This window comes from Neomonachus schauinslandi, chromosome 14 (genome assembly GCF_002201575.2).
Source record: "Neomonachus schauinslandi chromosome 14, ASM220157v2, whole genome shotgun sequence".
NCBI classification, from domain to species: domain Eukaryota; kingdom Metazoa; phylum Chordata; class Mammalia; order Carnivora; family Phocidae; genus Neomonachus; species Neomonachus schauinslandi.
In genome coordinates, this window is record NC_058416.1 from 42,156,249 (window position 1) to 42,169,459 (window position 13,211).

Consider the following 13,211-nt stretch of genomic DNA (forward strand, 5'->3'; position numbering starts at 1 on the left):
AAGTGTTGAATCATTATGTTTTATACCTGAAATTAATACAGTTGGCCCTTCAAACACAGATTTGAAATGTGGGGGTACACTTATACATGTATTATTTTTTAAAATGCAGTATGGTACTGTGAATGTATTTTCTCTTCCTTGTGAATTTCATTTATTTATTTATTTATTTATTTATTTATTTATTTATTTATTTATTTATTTAAGGAGAGAAAGAGAGAGAGAGCATGCATGAATGGGAGGGGCATGGGAGAGGGAGACAGAGCGAGAGAAAAGATGGCGGAGGAGTAGGGGACCCTATTCCAACTGGTGCCCAGAATTGAGCTGGATATCTACCAGACCACTCTGAGCACCCATGAAATCAGCCTGAGATGTAAGAAAATAGATCTGGATATCTACAAACAGAATATCGGGGGCGGTTGGTTTCAAGGTACGAAGCAGGGAGCCGTGATTCCACAGGCAGATATTGGAGGATAAATGGCAGTGGGAGGGAGCCTGGCCATGGGGATCCTACCCCGCCAGTGAGTGACAGCCTCACGCGCTGGGGACAGGGCACAGGCTTGCAGACCGGTAGTGGAGGGGAAAGGACTTTAGGGCAGCCCCCGGGATGGAAACCCAGAGTGGCGGGGTTGCCCATGGGAACTGGGGACAGCTGGTGGTTTTAGAAGCACAAAGGGCAGAGATTTGCCCCGACCTAGAGGCAGGACTGGGAGTGCTGCGGAGGGGTGCACAACCCAGGATGCTGCACTTTATAGCAGCACAGACAGAAATGGAGATAGTGTGGCCTGGAGAGCTCACTGGAAGAACAGACTGCGATCTCTCTGCTCTCAGGCAGAAGGTTGGAAATGGTCTCTTCTGCTCTGACTCTCGGAAGAGACATGGAAAGCCACCAGGGAAAGCCGCCAGAGAACAAAAGCTCCAAAAAACTGGTTCCCACTGAGTCCATCCCCTGCCACGGGGGGACAGGGCAACTCTGCCCAAACAGGGTTACCTGAGTAACAGTGGGGCAGGCCCCTCCCCAGAAGACAGGCTGGGAGAACAAGAGGCCAGCAACCCTAAGGTCCCTAGAAAACAGGTGCATCTTGCTTGGGTTCTGGTCAATAATTTCGACTCTATACATTCCCTCAAACACCCATCAACAGAATGACTAGGAGGAGGAACCCCCAAAATAGAAAAGACTCAGAGATTATGACTTATGCCACAGATTTACAAATGGAGGCAGATATAACCAAGATGTCAAAGATGGAATTCAGGCTAGCAATTGTGAAGACAATAGCTAGAATGGAGAAATCAATTAATAGCAACATAGAGTCTCTAAGGGCAGAAATGAAAGCTGAATTGGCAGAACTTAAAAATGCTATCAATGGGATCCAATCCAATCTAGATAATCTAACAGCTAGGGTAAGTGAGGCAGAAGAGCGAATCAGTGACCTGGAAGACAATTTAATAGATAAAAAGGGAAAAGAGGAGGCCAGGGAAAAACAACTCAGAATCCATGAAAATAGAATCAGAGAAATAAGTGACACCATGAAGCATTCCAATGTCAGAATTATTGGAATCCTGGAGGGAGTGGAGAGAGAGAGAGGACTGGAAGATATATTTGAGCAACTCCTAGCTGAGAATGTCCCTAATCTGGGGAGTGAAACAAACATTCGAGTCCTAGAGGCAGAGAGGACCCCTCCCAAGATCAAGAAAAACAGGCCAACACCCCGGCATGTAATAGTAAAACTTGCAAATCTTAGAACCAAGGAAACCATCTTAAGGGCAGTTAGGGGGAAGAGATTCCTTATGTACAGAGGGAGGAACATCAGAATAACGTCAGACCTATCCACAGAGACCTGGCAAGCCAGAAAGTCCTGGCAAGACATATTCAGGGTACTAAACGAGAAGAACATGCAGCCAAGAATACTTTAGCCGGCAAGGCTGTCATTTAGAATGAATGGAGAGATGCAGATCTTCCAAGACTGGCAGAAACTGGAAGAATATGTGACCACTAAGCCGGCCCTGCAAGAAATATTAAGGGGGGTTCTATAAAAGGAGAAAGACCCCAAGAGTGATATACAACAGAAATTTACAGGGACAATCTATAAAAACATCTTCACAGTCAACATGATGACAATTAATTCATATCTTTCAATAATTACTCTTAACATGAATGGCCTAAATGCTCCCATAAAACAGCACAGGGTTGCAGATTGGATAAAAAGACAGGACCTATCCATATGCTGTCTACAAGAGACTCATTTTGGACCTAAAGATACATCCAGACTGAAAGTGAAGGGATGGAGATCTGTCTTCCATGCCAACGGACCTCAAAAGAAAGCTGGGGTAGCAATTCTTATATCAGACAAATTAGATTTTAAGCTAAAGACTATAGTTAGAGACACAGAAGGACATTATATCATTCTTAAAGGGTCTATCCAACAAGAAGATCTAACAATTGTAAATATCTATGCCCCCAACGTGGGAGCAGCCATCTACATAAGCCAACTATTAACCAAAATAAAGACTCCTATTGATAACAATATGTTAATTGTAGGAGACCTCAATACTCCACTCTCAGCAATAGACAGATCATCTAAGCAGAAAATCAACAAAGAAACAAGAGCTTTGAATGACACACTGGACGAGATGGACCTCATAGATATATATACAGAACATTGCACCCTAAAACAACAGAATACTCATTCTTCTCTAGTGCACATGGAACTTTCTCCAGAATAGACCACATACTGGGTCACAAATCAGGTCTCAACTGATACCAAAAGATTGAGAGTATTCCCTGGATATTCTCAGACCACAGTGCTTTAAAACTGGAACTCAATCACAGGAAAAAATTTGGCAGAAATTCAAACACTTGGAAGCTAAAGACCACTCTGCTCAAGAATGTTTGGGTCAACCAGGAAATCAAAGAAGAACTTAAACAATTCATGGAAATCAATGAGAATGAAAAAACATTGGTCTGAAACCTATGGAATACTGCAAAGGCGGTCCTAAGGGGAAAATACATAGCCATCCAAGCCTCACTCAAAAAAATAGAAAAATCCCGAATTCTCCAACTAACTCTATACCTTAAAGAACTAGAGAAAAAGCAACAAACAATGCCTAAGCCACGCATTAGAAGAGAAATAATTAAGATTAGAGCAGAGATCAATGAATCAGAAACCAGAAACACAGTAGATCAGATCAACAAAACTAGAAGTTGGTTCTTTGAAAGAATTAATAAGATCAATAAACCAGTGGCCAGACTTATCCAAAAGAAAAGAAAAAGGACCCAAATTAATAAAATTATGAATTAAAGGGGAGAGATCATGACTAACACCAAGGAAATAGAAACAATTATTAGAAATTATTATCAACAACTATATGCCAATAAACTGAGCAATCTGGTTGAAATGGATGCCTTCCTGGAAACCTATAAGCTGCCAAGACTGAAACAGGAAGAAATTGACAACCTGAATAGGCCAATAACCAGTAACGAGATTGAAGCAGTGATCAAAAACCTCCCCAAAAACAAGAGTCCGGGGCCTGATGGATTCCCTGGGGAATTCTACCAAACATTCAAAGAAGAAATAATACCTATTCTACTGAAGCTGTTTCAAAAAATAGAAACAGAAGGAAAACTTCCAGACTCATTATATGAGGCCAGCATTACCTTAATCCCCAAACCAGGCAAAGACCCCATCAAAAAGGAGATTTCACACCCGATATCCCTGATGAATATGGATTCCAAAATCCTCAAGAAAATTCTAGCTAATAGGATCCAACAATACATTAAAAGGATCATCCACCATGACCAAGTGGGATTTATCCCCGGGATGCAAGGGTGGTTCAACATTTGCAAATCAATCAGTGTGATAGAACACATTAATAAGAGGAGGGAGAAGAACCATATGGCCCTCTCAATTGAAGCAGAAAAAGCATTTGACAAAATACAACATCCTTTCCTGTTTAAAACTCTTCAGAGTATAGGGATAGAGGGAACATTCCTCAAGTTCATAAAATCCATCTATGAAAAACCCACAGCGAATATCATCCTCAATGGGGAAAAGCTGAGAGCCTTTCCCTTAAGATCAGGAACACGTCAAGGATGCCCACTCTCGCCACTATTGTTCAACATAGTAGTAGAAGTCCTAGCAACAGCAATCAGACAGCAAAAAGAAATAAAAGGTATTCAAATTGGCAAAGAAGAAGTCAAACTCTCTCTTTTCGCAGATGACATGACACTTTATGTGGAAAACCCAAAAGACTCCACCCCCAAATTACTAGAACTCATATAGCAATTCAGTAATGCAGCAGGATACAAAATCAATGCACAGAAATCAGTTGCTTTCTTATACACTAACAATACAACTGTAGAAAGAGAAATTAGAGAAATGATTCTATTTACAATAGCACCAAAAACCATAAGATAACTCGGAATAAACCTAACCAAAGAGGTAAAGGATCTATACTCTAGGAACTACAGAACACTCATGAAAGAAATTGAAGAAGACTCAAAATGACATTTTTCAAAGTACTGGAACAAACAATCCTAAAATTTGTATGGAATCAGAAAAGACCCTGAATCGCCAAGGAAATGTTGAAAAAGAAAAACAAAGCTGGGTGCATCACGTTGCCCGATTTCAAGCTATATTACAAAGCTGTGATCACCAAGACAGCATGGTACTGGCACAAAAACAGACATACAGACCAATGGAATAGAATAGAGAACCCAGATATGGACCCTCAACTCTATGGTCAAATAATCTTTGACAAAGCAGGAAAAAACATGCAATGGAAAAAAGACAGTCTCTTCAATAAATGGTGCTGGGAAAATTGGACAACCACCTAACACCATACACAAAGATAAACTCAAAATGGATGAAAGACCTCGATGTGAGACAGGAATCCATTAAAATCCTGGAGGAGAACATAGGCAGTAACCTCTTTGACATTGGCTACAGCAACTTCTTTCAAGACACATATCCAAAAGCTTTGGGACTTCATCAAGATAAAAAGCTTCTGCACAGCAAAGGAAACAGTCAACAAAACAAGGAGACAACCCACAGAATTGGAGAAGATATTTGCAAATGACACTACAGATAAAGGGCTGGGATCCAAGATCTATAAAGAACTTCTCAAACTCAACACCCAAAAAACAAATAGTAAAGTCAAAAAATGGGCAGAAGACATGAAAAGACACTTCTCTGAAGAAGACATACAAATGGCTAACAAACACATGAAAAAATGTTCATCATCATTAGCCATCAGGGAAATTCAAATCAAAACCACATTGAGATACCACCTTACACCAGTTAGAATGGCAAAAATGGGCAACTACAAATGTTGGAGAGGTTGTGGAGAAAGGGGAACTCTCTTACACTGTTGGTGGGAAGGCAAGTTGGTACAGCCACTTTGGGAAACTGTGCAGGTTCCTCAGAAATTTAAAAATAGAGCTACCCTATGACCCAGCAATTGCACTCCTGGGTATTTACCCCAAAGACACAGATGTAGTGAAAAGTAGGGCCATATGCACCCCAATGTTCATAGCAGCAATGTCCACAGTAGCCAAAATGTGGAAAGAGCCAAGATGCCCTTTAACAGATGAATGGATAAAGAAGATGTGGTCCATATATACAACGGAATATTACTCAGCCATCAGAAAGGATGAATACCCAACTTTTACATCAACATGGATGGGACTGGAGGAGATCATGCTAAGTGAAATAAGTCAAGGAGAGAAAGTCAATTATCATATGGTTTCACTTATTTGTGGAACATAAGGAATAACATGGAGGACATTAGGAGAAGGAAGGGAAAAATGAAGGGGAGGGAAATTGGAGGGAGAGATGAACCATGAGAGATTATGGACTCTGAGAAACAAACAGGGTTTTAGAGGAGAGCAGGGAGGGGGGATTGTTTAGCCCGGTGATGGATATTAAGGAGGGCACATCTTGCATGGAGCACTGGGTGTTATAGGAAAACAATGGATTGTGGATCACCACATCAAAAACTAATGATGTATTGTATGGTGACTAACATAACATAATAAAATTTAAAAAAAAATAAAAAAAGTAAAATGCAGTATGTACGTGAATGTATTTTCTCTTCCTTGTGAATTTATTTTATTTATTTATTTATTTATTTATTTATGAGAGAGAAAAGAAAGAGCACGCATTAATGGGAGGGGCAAGGGAGAGAGAGAATCTGAAGCAGACTCTGCACTGAGTGCAGAGCCCAACACAGGGCTCAATCTCACGACCCTGTAATCATGACCTGAGCCAAAACCAAGAGTTGGACACTTAACCAACTGAGCCACCCAGGTGCCCCTTTATGATTTCATTAACAGTGTCTTTTCTCTAGCCTACTTTATTATAAGAATACAGTATATGATACATATACAAAGTATGTGTAAATAGACTTTATGTTATGGGAAAGGCTTTTGGTCAATAGTAGGCTATTTGTAGTTAAGTTTTGGGGGAGTCAAAAGTTATATGCACATTTTAGACTGCCAGAGAGGCAGTTGGTGCCCCTAACCCCAAGTTGTTCAAGAGTCAACTATATAATATTTTATATCAACTACACTTCAATTAAAAAAAGGAAAAGTTCCATTTTGAGAATATCAATTTGGAATGCTTTTTATATTTCAAAGCAGTTTTGGATATAAAGGTTTGGAATTCAGGGGAAAGAATGGGGCAGCAGACAGATATTTTGAAATTATTGGCATATAGGACAGGTATTGGTTTCCTGCTTTTTTTTTTTTTTTATGATCTATGTGATTGGGTGAGATCAACTAAATTGATGAGGGAAAATAGTTCAGAAAAATTAGCCCTTGGGGCATTCCCATATTTTGAGACCAGGGAGAGGAAGAGAAAAAGCAGAAGAGGCAGAAGGATTTGCCAGTCAAAGAGGAGGAGCATGCATGGAGGGAGTACTGCCCTATGAAGCAAAGGGGAAAAACGTGTTTCAAGAAGTGTCAAGAAAATCAGCTTTGCGAATTGCTGCCAATAAATCAAGTAAGCTGAAGAATAAGAATTGACTATTGGCTTTAGCAGCATGGAGGTCACTGTTGGTCCTGAAACAGACAAGAGCTGTTTCAGTATCTTGGTGGATTCCAGAAGACATTAGACAACAGAAATAATATCTTAAAATGTGAACACTTACCTTGAAAATTTTGCTCTACTTAGTACAGAAAAGAGCAGAAATAGAAGGGAATGGTAAGTGAAAGAAAACCAATTTTTTAAAGATGAAAACTATAACAAAATTGAGGTGATCTTGTATGGAGTAGAAACTGTCCATTAGGGGGAAGATAGAAGGCTTTCTGGAGCAAGACCTTTGAGTAGAAAAGAGATCCTGGAATCTACTGAACATGTGAAGGGATTGGATTTGCTAGAACTACAAAAATATCACCCATTGATATGGAAGGTAAAGACAAAATGCAGGTGAGTTGAGAGGCTCTGTGAGAGAAATTTTTAAATTGCTTTTATTTTTCAGTGTAATAGCAAGCATGGTAACTGGTTGAGGACTGGAGGGAAGGAGAGATGTTAGAGACTGGAGGAGATTGGAGATTGAGGTGAAGATGTGGAATATAACCTAGATAGTAAACAGATGAAGAAAATGTGACAATAATAAACATAAAAGAAAATTCAAAGCAGAAATAAATTTAGGGTCCAAATTAGGGAATATTTGTTATTCAGTTTTTCTCCTCATTTCAAGTTTAACGGTGTCTTTTTAATAGAAGTATTTTGGTTTCTGCATTTATTTGTTCAAGGAGTAAAATGAAACTACATGCTTAAGTGAATTCAGGATAGTAATCAGAGGCAGAATGACAGGAAAACAGCAAAATGGGACTTTAGAAAATTATAAAGAAGAATAACAAGAAAAAATGTGGATTTAGGAATGTGGTAAGGCACCAAAAGAGGAACTACATATAGAGAAACTTGAGATGAACAAAAGATTCAAAAGTAAACAACAGATTTTAAAAAAAAAAGAAAAAAGTAAACAATGGATAGATGTCTCATGGTATCTTCAAAATTTAATATGAAGTATTGGAATGCTAAATAAGTCAGACAAGAACAGAGAAAGCAAATCAAACATAGTTGTAAATACCAACATAGCCTTAGAAACAGTAATTTAGAAATGTAGCCTATGAAGAAACTAGAAATAATTTTAGAGGAGAAATTTCTAGTATATATGAATACAGTGGTATATAGTAGATGAAATATATGTATATTTATTTTATGCTGCGGTGATGTTCCAGTGTTGCTGTTGAGAGGAAAGTTCAATTGAAACAACTTAACAATACCTGTGCCCATATATTTTTCTTCCTTCAACTATTGTTACTTGATTCCTGCTTTACAAAAAAAAAAAAAAAAGCCATATATCTCCATCCACACTTCTGGTACTAAGACCATATGGATTGTTTTTAATCCAAATGAAGTAAATTTAAGATACTTAATATCAAATTCACTCTTTGACTAATATACTGATTCTTCAGAAGTCCCCCCTGTGGGATTGATATTCAGTAAAGATATTTTGAAGGAAATGTGAGTTCCACATATTCCACAAGATTCTTCCAGGTTTATACATATACTAGGCTAGATTACTAAAAACGTATACACCTGGTCCATAACACTCTGGCCCCAGCAGAGTTGTCTTTATGAGGTATTAATCAATACTAGAGTCATGACTTTTTTGAGGTATGATGTACAGAACATTAATGGTTGGAACATTTGTAGTTTTAAGTGTTTCCTAACATCGCTATCAAGGATATCTCATTACACAGCTCAACATTTGAGGAATGCCTCTGGAGCTATAGTAGGAGGGATATTTCTAGGAGTCGGCCAAAAGGATAGTTACTAAGAAGGCAGTCTAAAAATCATACCCAGGGGAACACAAGCTATAAAGCAAATAATGAACAGAGTTTAAGAGCTAGACATTTAGGTCAACACAAATGCCAAACCTGGAAGATCTGTAGCAGAACTTAGCCTGACTGATAAATGGAGAGGGCAACATGGAACAAAGATGATGGATTGATGAGCTGGTGATAAACAAGTGATGACTCTAGATGAAAGTCATGATTCTATCTTCTGTCCCTTGACCTCTAATCCAGTCTGACTTACCTATGCTCATCAGAGAGATGAGACCCAGATACTTTAGGACTTTTCAGGTAAACATTTTGAAGGTGACCTGCTCTTGTTCAGATGGTCATATTAAGTTGATCCAAAAAATTGGGGTCTGTAATGGGTTAAACCTTAAGCCTTTAATTGTTTGTAAATATTGTTATATTGGACTACCCTGGTATCCAGTGGTTTAAGCTATTCATTCCTGCTCTAGATTGAACTTCTAATATTATATACCCATTAGCCCTTAGAAATTCATATCTAATGAAAAAATTAATGGAGGGGTTGATATATGTGACCCTATTATTACATATTTTCTTCTGTTATTACCTTGGCAAGATGTATGAGGTCCTTGCTATTCTCCAGACCATGGATGTTGGGAATATAAAAGAGCAAAAAATAAGCAGAGTCGAAGAGTAGGCAAATCACTTGTCCCGTCTAAAATATCAGAAGCAAGTTTGTAGTTATTTGCCTTGAAATCTCAAGTATATTACTCAAGGCTGCCTCAGCATAAGTAGTTTTGTCCTTTCTTTCCCTTATGGAGAAAATCAGGGCATATTCAGCAAAATCTGCAAAATATATCCTCCTGTTCTGGATCCACTCACATAGTCAGTAGTTTCCCACTTAAGTAAAGATTAAAGTGATTGTGCTTCAAGCACTCAAGTCACAATAGGCTATCTTGTTCATGTAGCTTCCTCCAAAGTTAATATCCATTATAGTTGGAATGCTCTTTTAATTATTTAATATGGTTAGCCAATAGGTCACAGAGTTCCATAAACTAGAGTAGTGGTTGAGCTTGGATAATCCTTTGCTTTGGGTGCGGTGCTAGGATGGTGTCATGAAGTGTTTTATCATGAACTGTTCCAGATGGCAAGTAGCACAGGATTTTCTGATATACACAAAATTTGGAGCAAATAAGCCTATCTGACTATACCTCCTCTTGGCGGCAGCATTAGAACTCTTTCAGAGTAGAGTAGGGGGAACCATCAAAATAATTGGCTAAATGCAATAATATCTGTTGATCCTAGTGAAATGAACATTTTCAGGCAGAGAAATGAGGTTTACATCAGAAACTGATAGGGCACTTTTAACCAGATATTGCTCATCTAAGCAGCAACATGTCTAATACAAGGAAAATCCCCCAGTCTGTGAATTATAGGACTGAAACTTAATCTCATTGGCATTTTTGCCCCACTTAATCCTAATATATATTGGTAATCTGGCCCTCACATTGTGCCAGCCAGATTCAGGAGCATGAAGCAGTTTTGAGGTAACTCCATTTCTTTGTCCCAAGAATTCAACTGACTTGGCTTAAGATGCCACACAGGTAAATAGATGCTGTGGAAAGGACATTTCTGTTTGGAGGCACTCACAAACACTTCCTCAGAGTTATGCTTTGGAGAATTTCCAAGAGATGATTTTCTTGTTCACCAGTTGTCTTTCCTGCTACTTTTTCTTAGTTCATCACTTGCTGTCCCTTGCACTACACTTATCCTCTGTATACTGTCTCTGTCACTACCTTTAAAACTTTTGAACTTATACTCCACCCAAAATTATTCTTCTCAGCCTGCCAGAAAGTGTTTTTAACCAGAAAATGCTAAAATACCCTAGAGATAGGGAAAGCAATATAAAGTAAATCTGGTACCTGTTATCTTTGACCCTACAAATAGGTGTTTTACCTGTCAGAGACAGAAGAAAATTCTTTTCACAAACACTTGGAAACCAACTTGAAACGTAGATTCATTGTATGATTCCCCTCCCTTTTGAGGACCCCTGTCCTTTCTATTAAGAAATAATTTCTTAATTGTTTTAATATCTATTACAGTAAGTTTCTCTCTTAATAATCATCCTTTTGTAAAATACTTTTACTCTTTTCTATTGTTTCTTGCAAATAAAACCTTTCTATCTTGACACACTCCAAAATAATCACTTCAAGACTATATGGTTTTCACTTAATTAATTAATTAATTAATTAATATTATTATTTTTATTTGAGTATAGTTGACACATAATGTTATATTAGTTTCAGGTGTGTAACATAGTGATTCAATGTTCTATACATTATATTATGCTCACCACAAGTATGTCTACCATCTGTCACCGTACAATGCTGTTACAATATCATTGACTATATTCTCTATGCTGTACCTTTTTATCCCCATAACTTATTCATTCCATAACTGAAAGTTTGTAATTCTCACTACCCTTCACTAAATTTAAATCTGTAAACTAATTTACAAAAGAAAGACATCTTAAAAATCTCTTATCCAAAATTCTTCAGCCTGATGTGTTTCAAAATTCAGAATTTTTCACATTCTCGAAAATTAATATGGGACCCGTACTACATAATAAATGTGAAAAATCTGAAAATGTATGAAGAAAAATGGTTATAATACTATATAATGTTTTTGCATAATTATCTACATTCAGTCACATTACTTGAATTCTTATTAGTTCCAATGGTATTTTAGTTGATTATTATTAATTTGGGGAAACTATTTTTTGAAATTTTGTTTCATATTTCTACTCCAATATTTATTGCCATTATATGAACATCTCAAACATTGTTAAGGAATAATAAAAGCAGCAATCTATATTTTCTTTACTCTAACTTCAGTCAAAATACATATAAATATACATGCATTAGGGGCACCTGGGTGACTCAGTTGGTTAAGCATCTGCTTTTGGCTCAGGTCATAGTCCCAGGGTCCTGGGATCGAGCCCTGTGTCAGACTCCTGCTCAGTGGGGAGCCTGCTTCTCCCTTTCCTGTTCTCCCTGCTTGTGCTCTCTCTCTTTCTCTCTCTCTCTGTCAAATAAATAAATAAAATCTTTAAAAAAATAAATAAGTATACATGCATTATATATGTATGAATTCATATATGTAATATATATGAATTATGTATGTAAACCTAGGTGTGTGTGTGTGTGTGTGTGTGTGTATACAACTTCAAACTAATGAAGCTAATCACTATAAAGGAGGAATTTGTAAAAGGTTTCTGTGTATTAAGAATTGTTCATTAAACTGGATTGACATTTTGACTTATTTTGAAATGCTCAAATAGTTAATTCCTTTGACCTCATTGAGTGATGAAATACATTGTTTTATTTTACTATATTAAATAATCTTAAAATGTCCTAAAAAATTTTATCATGATATCTTTTATATTTTCAATATATTTGATTTGAACTTTTTGCACTCATAAGTAGATATTTATGGCCATTTATTTGTCATAATTTTGTTTCTGGTTCATATGAGCTTCATAGGACAAAGGATAAAGATGTATTTCTTTCTGGGCGCCTGGGTGGCTCAGTCGTTAAGCGTCTGCCTTCGGCTCAGGTCATGATCCCAGGGTCCTGGGATCGAGTCCCACATCGGGCTCCCTGCTCCGCAGGAAGCCTGCTTCTCGCTCTCCCACTCCCCCTGCTTGTGTTCCTGCTCTCGCTATCTCTCTCTCTGTCAAATAAATAAATAAAATCTTTAAAAAAAAAAAAAGATGTATTTCTTTCTTATCTTTTTTTTAGATTTATTATTTTTTAAATAATATATTTTTTAAGATTTTTATTTATTTATTTGAGAGAGAGAGAGAGAGCACAGGGGAGGGGCAGAGAGAGAGGGAGAAGCAGACTCCCCGCCGAGCAGGGAGCCTGATGCAGGACTCCATCCTAGGGCCCTGGGATCATGACCTGAGCTGAAAACAGACATTTAACTGACTGAGCCACCCAGGCATCCCTAAAGATTTTATTATCTCATTTATTTGAGAGACAGAGTGAGTGAGAGAGAGAGAGAACACAAGCTGGGGGAGAAGCAGAGGGAAAGAGAGAGAAGCAGGCTGCCCACTGAGCGGGGAGCTGGATGTGGGGGCTCGATCCCAGAACCCTGGAATTAGATGCTTAACTGACTTAGCCACCCAGGGCGCCCCTCTTTTTTATTTTTTGGCATTTTATTCCAAAAGGGATTTTTCCTGTGTGTAAAATAAGTCAACAATGCTATCATGTGATCTGTAACTTTTGGGGGGATAATTCCGTAATTCATTAACTGACGTCTTCCCTGATTTTTGTGTATCCAGGTTTTTCTCTCTTCTTGAATACATTTGTGACATATATTATAT